The sequence below is a fragment of the Galendromus occidentalis genome, unplaced genomic scaffold (assembly GCF_000255335.2).
Source record: "Galendromus occidentalis unplaced genomic scaffold, Mocc_1.1 scf7180000075840, whole genome shotgun sequence".
In the NCBI taxonomy this organism is placed as follows: Eukaryota; Metazoa; Arthropoda; class Arachnida; order Mesostigmata; family Phytoseiidae; genus Galendromus; species Galendromus occidentalis.
In genome coordinates this window covers 1-6454 of record NW_003803830.1, presented here as the reverse complement: position 1 = coordinate 6454, position 6454 = coordinate 1, and positions in this window count along the sequence as shown.

The window sequence follows — 6454 nt, the reverse complement described above, 5'->3', positions numbered from 1 at the left end:
CGTTCCCGTTTCCCTACTTCCCGTTTCCCTACTCTCCCGTCTCCCCTTTCCCCCGTGTCCCCGCTTTTCCGTTTCCCCACTTTCCCGTACCCTCGTTTTTATTCCACATGTTCTCCGGAAAATCTATACCCTTCAAGGCTACAGCAATTTTCAGCGAGATTCATTAGTTGAGAGACAGAGGCCAATGACGACGGCAACCCCCGATAGCCTTCTTAGGAGCTCCCGAGAATCCACCCCCTCACAGTGGTCCAGCCGATAAGAAATCCTGAGAATTCCCGTCTTCCCCTTGATGAAATCTTTGATTCTCGGTGAGAAGACCACTCAAATAATTTTTTTATGGTGGAAGGACCCATCACATGGGAACGACGACCCTCATATGACCCTCCTGAAGCTCCCGGGAACCCACCCCCGAATTTTCACGGCGATCGGTTCAGGCGTTTGTGAATTTTGCGAATTTCCGATTTTTTAATTTTTTCCGAGTTTTCGTATTTTCGTGGGTGGGGCACTCAAATAATTTTTTCAAGGTAGAAGGACTCATCGCATCGGAGAACCGACTCCCCTATAACCACCGCTGGATCCCCCAGAACACGCTCCTAAATTTTCACGACGATCGGTTCAGCCGTTTTCGAGTCTATGTATAGGGTACCCCGGACATACAGACAAACAGACATACGTTTTTATATATATAGAAAGAAGAAAGATAGATGTTGGTTTTTCGCCGTGACTCCTATCGGTCTGGTCTGCTAGTTCTCGTAGGTATCGTAGGCCAACTTATTCACATTCAGAACTCCCGTCGCCGGTCTGTAGGAGTCTGCGTCGTTGCAGTTGATTTTCGCTCTGGTATCACTGATGAGCTTCGCTTGGAATTTGTCCTCCGTGGCTCTCGCTAGAGATTCATAGAGCTTCTCATATGATTCTATTCCGTCCACAATGATGGGGGGTGGCTTCGCATCTCGTCGGATTTCATCCGCTGATTTCTCTGCTTTCTCGCATTCCGGCGATTCGTTCGACAGACACTCTCCCGGTCTCTTTTTCTTGTTTTTCACTCTAATACATTCCGTCTCTCTGGCCAGCTATTCTTCGTCTGTGAAGAACTCCGGCGCATCTGAGAACGATTTCGTGCGCTCCGGTTTTTCCCGCTCAGCCTGGGATATATTCCCTGGGAATTTCGATATTGGAATATGTTGAATATGAGTGTCAAAACGTTTTCTCAGTACCTCGATCGCTGAGTTCAGTTGTTGGTTGTTTCCTTGTAAACTGGTGATCACTTTGTTTGTATCTTCCCATCGCCGGCAAACGTACTGCCATTCTTGGAACATCAGCTGTTCTCTCTGACTCCTCTCGCAGTTCTCTTGAAACAGCGGTTCCTTTAACGCCTTGAGCGCGTATTCGTGAGGAGTGGTCTTGTCCCCATTACCTTCCATCGTGGCTTACGCGGTCGGCCTTCTCTGAGCTCGTGGTTCAGATCAGAATAGGGAGGGATAATCATGCATCGGGCACGGCTCCGGCATGACGCCAGCGCATCCTCGATGACTCCGTGATTTGACCCGTCAGCCTTCGATTTCTCCCGCAGGATATGATCAGGAAGGATGAGTGGGAGGTACTGGTGGTTTACAGCTTCCACAGTCACGAGTTACTTGGGAATTCACACAGGAAAACTCATTAATTTGGGAGCACTGATGCAGAACACGTGTCTACGTCGGTAGCAGACGGAAAAAGCGAATTTATTCGATATGCATAATTTATTCTAATTTGTTCGAAATTGTTCTGACTTATTCGCTCCCTCCAGACCACCTGTACGGGAATCAAAACCATTTATGCTGGATCAATCTCTTCCCTGCCATCCAGAGTTCTGTTCAACTCCATCTTCACACTCTCAGAACCTATTGCCTTCATTTCTACCCTCTCCATTCGTCACGCAACCTTTCCCTCCTGTTTCAAGGAGGCCTTGCTCGTCCCTATCTACAAAGGTAAGGGTAGGCCTGACGACCCCGGGAATTACCGACCTATTAGTCTTACCTCATACCTCTCCAAGCTCCTCGAAAAGTGCATCCTTGGCCAACTACAGTCCTTCCTACTCAAGTCTAGCCTTCTCTCTGACCATCAGCATGGCTTTCTTCCGCGTAGGTCCACCGAGAGCGCCCTGCTGCAGATCAAGCAGTTGGTTCTGGACGGTTGGGCTGATGGTTCTCACGTCGTTGCGGTGTTTGTTGATCTTGCAAAGGCGTTTGATAGCCTGGATCACGATATCCTAGTGCACACTCTTTGCTCCCTCGGGGCTGACCGGCGTTCGGCAAACTGTTCTCATCCTTCTTGGCCTGCCGTGCGCACTACTGCCTCGGGCTCCCTGTCTTCTGCCTCCCCGGTCTCACATGAAGTCCCGCAGGGATCGGTATTGGTACCTTTCTTGTTCGTCATCTACATAAACTCTTTCCTCGTCTATGCAAACTCACTCTCACCGAACTTTGTGACTGTCGCCTTTGCTGATGACACCACCCTTCTTCATCGCCTCCATCGAGACTCTGCTCAATCAGGCACAGCCGAGTCAAACTCCCTCCTCCAGCTCACCATCGACTATTTCTGCTCTCTCAAACTCGTTGTCAATACTGCCAAGACAGGCGCTCTCTGCTTCCGGCCGAGATCCTCTAAGATCTTCGTTTCTCCCGACTCCATTCTCCTAAATGGACTCCTGCTCTCTTTCTCTGATACTGACGTCTGCCCCGGTGTTTCGCTTGACACCTACTTCTCCTGTAAGCACCATGTTTAGCGCCTTCGGCGCGAGTTAGATTCCTCAGTCTATTGCCTAAACAGACTTCGTCGGCTTGGCTACAGCCGCTCAATGCTGCTCAGGTTCTTCTGTTCGCTTATTGATGGTACTGTGCTTTACTCTGTAGCGGTCTGGTACCCCCCTCTCTCCGCCACCGCCTCTCGCCCAATCCTCACTGCTCAGAAAAACGGTCTTCGAGCTATCCTTGCTCTTCCCCCTCGTTCCCAAGTCTCCCACCTTTTCAAGGTGGGAGACTACTACGTCCTTCCCCCGACCGCCTTTACATTTACCGCACGGCTTATCTTGCGTTCGACTGCCTTCGTCGTCCCAATCTATCTCCCCTCTCCTTCTCCCCACAACTAACTGTCTCCGGCAGACCCTGCCGAAGTCTTCTGGTGAAACAGCCTCTTGTCCTTTTCGCCTTTCCCCGTACCTCCCCCTTCTACCAAATAGCTGAAGTTTGGAACGGTCTCCCATATGAAATTAGGGAGCCTTTCACTAACCCTCTGTTCAAGCGAAAACTCTGGGAGTACTTGCTCTCTCAGTAGTCGTAACGACCCAACATGCGGCTCTGGCCTGCGGGAGTGCTATGCGCCCCCACCTACAACAACCTAAATAAATTCAATTCAAATTCAATTCAATTCAAATTCAATTCAATTCGATATGCATAATTTATTCTAATTTATTCGATTTATCCTTTTCCCTTCGATATATTTACATATCAACATGTCTATGAAGCATATGTTCATCGTGTGTCACGCGACTTCTTTATCCGGAAAGCTCTTTTACTTTCCGAACGGATCGCTCCTCGCTTCGGGGGGGGGGGGGGGGCGGCTGCTCGTTCCGAGGGGGGCGCTCCTTGTCCCGGGAGGGGGAGGCCGCTTCTTGCTCCGGGGAGGCCGCTTCTTGCTCCGGGGGGCGCCTCTTTTTCGGAGTCGCGCCCTGCTCTTCCCCCGAAAACGGCGGCGGCGGGCTCATGCGGAGCGCCCCACTTGGGCGCGACCGTTTTGGCGCGGCTGTTTAAGCGCGACCCATTTCGGCGCAGAGCCGTTTGGGCGCAGAGCCGTTTGGGCGCGAGCCATTTGGGCGCAGAATTGTTAGCTCGCGGAAGTCTTGGTTGTCCGGTGAACGGCTTCCGGTTTATCTCCAATTCTCGTCCCAATCGCTCGGCTCCAGTGGAACGACAATCTGGATTACGACTAGACGGAAACGCCGGAAATACTTCCCCGTAGGCTTCCGAGAGCGAATCATGAGTTCTGAGTGGATCCATCTGCGTATGAAGATTATCATGCTCTTGGCGAAGAAAAAAAACACTCGATACGAACACGGACGGCATCGGAGGTGCATCCTATTCTCCAAGTTAGGTCTCTGAATTCTCCGCTCAAACCATACTATCGGGGATGAGCGAGTCTTTAAGCTCATCTGTGCGTATTGACATTCGGACGCGCGAGGCCTAGACGTGTCACGTGACTCTGATTCCGGCGATTCAGGGGCAGTCTGCGGTCCGCTGTTCGATGCCTGCATCCTGAAATTCCGTGCCAGCCCACGCAAATAGTCCACCGTGGTCCTCGGACCGAATTCTCTCACAATTTTGAGAATTCGCTCATCGGCGGAGACGTACTTACTGCGCTTCGGTTCTGGATTGTGACCGGCGCGGCGACGTATCTAGCATGAGTTACATCGCGACTCTGTTGGACTTTCCGGATACCGTCTATGAACTTCCAAAGACTTGGATGATCCACCCCGAACTCGCCCTGCAGACGTTTATGGGCTGCTTCGGCGAAATTGTTCGTCCGAACTCCACCGTCCACTGTCCGTTGGTAGACGGACCACATCGCGACGGGGAAGCGAGCAGGGGCGCAGACGATTTCTCAAACGGCCCCGCGGTGTTCCCAGAGTGAGCAGTCTCAGGAGAATTAGACACTGCGGGCGAGGAGCCGCAGTGTTCCCCGGCCAAGTCAAATAGGCTCTCCGAGCACGAAATTCTGCGCCCAAATGGCTCGCGCCCAAACGGCTTTGCGCCCAAATGGCTTTGCGCCCAAATGGCCCGCGCCTAAAGAGCCGCACCCAAACGGTCGCGCCCAAATGGGGTGCACCGGGGCTCATGCGCTGATCTTCGCGAGTTCACCGGGAAGTTTTCATCCGTATCAGACGCCGACGATTCTAATGTCGAGCGGGTCTTCTTCGATCTCGACTTATCCGGGCTCGGGCTGGGCTGTTTGCGTCTCGACGTTGTCCTCTTCGGTTTCGGGTTCTCTTTCCCAAGTATCGGTTTCTTATCGAGGAAGAAGGACGCACGGGCGCCTCGGATGACTAAGGCCTTCATCAGAGGGGAAATGCGCGATCGAGAACTGCAGCTGGTTCAGGAAGATGGTGAGCTCGAGGGGCAGCGGCGTGTCGGGCATATCTCGGGTGCGGGGCAGGAAGTTCAGTACAAGCTCGTGGCGCGGATTGACATGTCTCTCCCTGAAGTGCTTCGCGCACGCGCCATTCAGCAAAATCGACTGCGAGTACGTATGCCGAAATTCGTACTAGGGACAGAGCCTGCACGCCGTGTAGTTTTCGCCTATATGCTCGGCCGCGATCAGTACGGTTGACAGGTCCACGAACGTTGTACCGCCGGTCGACGCCGCCGTTTCGACCAGAGCTCTGGCGAAAACGGTCGGCATCGGCTTGTGTTTCGGAATGTGCGATGCGCGGTACTCGCTTACGTGGGCTTAGAACCTGTCGTGGGTTTTGAACCTGTCACACGCTTTTTGCTCTGCTCCGTGCTCTGCGGAAAAAATCCTGTGTCTCCCCCTTTGATGAAATATATTGAGTTTTCAGTCTAGTATGCGCCCAGAAATCCCTGTGGCTTGAATTAGTGAATTCACCAGAGCGGAACGTCCCTGGGTATTTTCTCAACCCTTCCGCGCGCTTCATTGTCAGTGTTCTTCTGTAACCCTCAGTATCTGAACAATTAGCTAACCCTGAGCAGTTGTTACAATGTAACCCTTTTCACTGGAACACTATATAAGGATGGAATAAAGAATCCCCATCAGGGGGAACGTTCGCCAGTTACCCAGTGTGTTTGCTAGCCGAAGTATTGATAGGTGGACATTAAAATCTCCACGTTATCAGCACGAAAGTGCTCCGTGTTCCTAGTGAAAATTCTCCAAGAGTGAATCAACAATGCCCACCTCTCGAGACTACAGAGCCCCTCACGGCTACGTAGATGTAGGCGAAGAAGAAGACCAACCGAGGCAACAAGTCTCGACCAATGAGCCGATCGTGTGCGGCCCACGACCACGTGTTGCAAGCAGTATCATTCTGGCACCAGATGGGAAGAATTTCATCCCATGGAAAACCATCCTGCCCTCAGTCCTGGACGGAGAGCCCTTTGCATGGGATGTCGTCTGCGGACGATTGAACATGCCTGACTCCGCCACTGCCGCGACTCCCGAGGGCAAAAAGCAGAAGCAGAACTTTCTGATTGGGAACAGAGCAGCGAGGTACATCCTCATCAACTCTATCCACCCCGATCTGGCGGTTACCCTCTTCTTGGACAACGCTGAGGATGTTGAGGCCCAAGAGATCTGGCGCCGTATCAAGATTCGTTTCCAACATGCTGACGGTACCAGAAAGAGTCTGTCTATGGCCAAGTTCCTGAGGTTCCGCTATCAACCAGGAGCGTCAGTTCAACAAAAT